At 36.3% G+C, this 3,477-nt stretch overlaps 1 protein-coding gene across 2 annotated transcripts in view; it reads right to left on the bottom strand.

The window, feature by feature from the left end:
* Positions 1 to 3,477, bottom strand: part of FGD4 (FYVE, RhoGEF and PH domain containing 4) — a 202,178-nt gene that overhangs the window by 163,748 nt on the left and 34,953 nt on the right. The window lies entirely within an intron of this gene.

Genomic DNA, 3,477 nt, shown 5'->3' with positions numbered 1-3,477 from the left:
AAGTGTCTGCCTTAGGCTCTGTTCATGATCTTGGGGTCCTGGGATTGAGTCTCACATGGGGCCCCCTGCTCAGTAGGGAGCCTGCTTCTCCCTCTCACCCTCCCTCTGTCCTTCCTTCCCTCTCTCCCTCTCAAATAAATAAAATCCTTAAAAAAAAAAACCTGATTTATGGGCGCCTGGGTGGCTCAGTGGGTTAAGCCGCTGCCTTCGGCTCAGGTCATGATCTCAGAGTCCTGGGATCGAGTCCCGCATCGGGCTCTCTGCTGAGCAGAGAGCCTGCTTCTCTCTCTCTCTCTCTGGCTGCCTCTCCGTCTACTTGTGATTTCTCTCTGTCAAATTAATTAAAAACAAAAAACAAAAAAAAAAAACCTGATTTCTAGTTAAAAGAAAAACAAGAAACTAAACAATGTTGAAATAGAATACTCAATTTTTTTGATACAAACTATATTTTCCTATAAGTAATGTTCTAGTGACCTAACGCAGAATACATAAAAAAGTTGAGATAGAAACTCTATTTTGCTTCTTAAAATCTAAAGACTTCCAAATGATTTAATTCCCTCAAGTACATGCCGGCTCATTACAGAAATCACACAGGTTATGCCAGCTCAAGCTCTCCCATTTCCATTCTGTCCCAAGTATCAAACCCTGAAAATGCAGAGACAATAAACATTAAACGAACATTTAAAAAAAAAAATGCAAAAAGCAGCCCAGCGCATTAGGTGACTGTAGACCTTTGTGTCTGAAATACAAAAGGGGAGGTGGAAACCTCAGACCATTCCAAACAGAAAATGTCAGATTTTATGCTCAGATTTCCATTTTTATAATTTATATTTTATTTTTTTTTTTAGACTTCTGTTTTTAAAGGACTGTATCCTTTTATGGAAAAAGAACTACTGGACTTCTTCAGAATATACGGTACTCTAATTTTCTTTCACATTGATCAATTCGTTCAGTATTTGATGAATCCTTTCTGAATTAAGTACATTCAAGGTCAAAAGAGTGTGACCTGAACTTTGAGGTTTGGGTTGAAACAGACCCAAAACTAAATTACTGAAATTAACAATATCAACGTCATAAATAAGGTTATAAGTAAGTCTTCCCACCAGTTCCTTTGCCCCCTGAACCAACTTTTGAACTCTGAGCAGAATACATTCTCCTAAAAGTAGCAATTCTAGGAAAAGCAATGGGTATTATTCCTCTACTGTATTACCGTCATCCAAGTCACTAAATAGCAATCATTCAGGGGGTATGAAAATAGGAAAAGAAAAATAGGCCAAAATGGCTGTTCAAGCATTATCCCCTGACAACACATTCACAATTCCTGTTCTCCTGAAGACAATAGTTTTAATGTCATGAACACATTTTGATCACACCCAGAAAGTATAATTAAAATGAAAATACTAACATAATGTAGTTCTTGAGTTTCAGCCAATTTTAGATAGCATTTAATAGCTATAAGAGAGCCATAACATTTGCCAGTAATTTTAATCAAATTATACTTAAACGCTTACCATAGTATTTTAGCAAAAACAACAGCTAGAAATAAGAGTCCCAAACTATTAATGACAGTAATGCTCACACAGCATTTCCATAAGAAAACTGATCTGCAAATGGAAAAGTACTTGTCCATTAAAATTATTAAGTCCTTTGTTTTCTCAATCATTAGGCTACTACTATGGCAATGACAACAATTCTTTTTTCTTTTTAAATAGTCACAAAAGAGAACAACACAATCACAATCTCCAGCTGTAAGTTTGTGACTATCAGTTGTTACTTGTTCCCAGTATAACTTTATGAATCAAGGAGCAAATGTTTTCATAATGAAAAGTTCTTAAAATGACAAAGGACCTTAGGATGTAGAAATTTTACTAGATCATGCTGCCTCCTGGAGGCCAAAGTACATAAGAATACTACATTTATCTCAATTGTCTACTTTCAACAAACATCACAAAACCTCAAGTTCAAGTGCTGACAATCACCAAACAAAACATGTCCTGCTTATTTTTTACTTTAAGTGATTCTTTCTCATTTCTGTAGAAACATATACTTGCATTAAAAAAAAAAAAACAAAAACAAAAAACTGGTGCCCCAGGTGCCCCACCTGGGTGGTAGAGTCAGTAAGCTTTCAACTCTTGGTTTCGGCTCAGGTCTCAATCTCAGCCTTTTGAGATCAAGTCCAGCATTGGGCTCTGTGCTCAGCTCAGAGCTGGCTTGAGACTCTCTCTCCCTCTCTCCCTCCCCCTGCTTGGGCTCTCTCTAAAATAAATATATCTTAAAAAACAAAACAAAACAAAAACTGAAATGGGTAGGTAAAAATGTTTACTGTAAATGACCCAAACCTGAAAAGATCAAGCAAATGACCTAAATATTCTGCTGTCAATCACAAATATGGTGTATGAGGGGTGCCTGGGTGGCTCAGTGTGTTAAGCCTCTGCCTCCAGCTCAGGTCATGATCTCAGGGTCCTGGGTTAGAGTCCTACATTGGGCTCTGTGCTCAGCAGGGAGCCTGTTCCCCGCCCCCCCAACTGCCTCTCTGCCTACTTGTGATTTCTCTGTCAAATAAATAAATAAATAAAATCTTTTAAAAATATATGGCATAGAGTAAATGCAAACATTGAAAATGTATACTGTAAGTTTAAATACAGTGACCTGAAAGTTCATCTTTAAATACCAAAAAAGACTACACTGCTATACTTAATAGACCCATACACGTAAGAAAGGTAAGGTATAAAGTAAAATTTTATCTAAAAGTATCATGTTGTATTAAGCAAAATGATTAAGTTGTTTCTCACTACAGCAAACATACTGAGAAGGAACACACGTGCAAGCAACTGTTGTAAAATCCTCGTTCAGGATATTACTGACAAACAATCTGTAGAAAACACTAGATGAATAAAATGTCTTAATTCAAGGAAGTCAAGAACAATGCAATCTTCCTCCCTGCTTTTTGGCTACATGCTGTTCCTTGTGTTCAAATAATAAAAGATCTGGTAAGTGGGAAGTTTCAAAGCATTCACACGGGGCAATTCTGTAGCAGAGTTACCCTGGGGATAAACATTCTCTCTACTGCAAAAAGCCATTCCAAGTAGGTCAAAACACTCCCAAACGATATTTAGGATCACCAGAACCTTCAAAAAAGACTTTAATACTGCCACATCACCCAAAAGGTGGAAAAATACAAAGAATCACAAAATACACTGTTAGATACAAGAACATTAAAGATGATAAAAAGAGCAACTGTTTAAAGATTTAAATTTTCTAAGATTCTGAATTGAAGTCTAGTCAACTTAAGATATTTAGCAGCAAAATATTTGGTCAAAAGCATGCTTATGATCCTATTGAGTTAAATAAAAGAAAATAATATCTAATGACTAGGATAGAAATACAGACTACATGGAAACCAAACCTTACTTAAAACAACAAGCATTTGGTAAAGACCCAGAGGCTGGGATATCACATTGATATATTTTTTTTAAA

Source organism: Mustela erminea, chromosome 6, assembly GCF_009829155.1.
Source record: "Mustela erminea isolate mMusErm1 chromosome 6, mMusErm1.Pri, whole genome shotgun sequence".
In the NCBI taxonomy this organism is placed as follows: Eukaryota; Metazoa; Chordata; class Mammalia; order Carnivora; family Mustelidae; genus Mustela; species Mustela erminea.
This window is presented reverse-complemented; position numbering and strand designations above follow the sequence as displayed.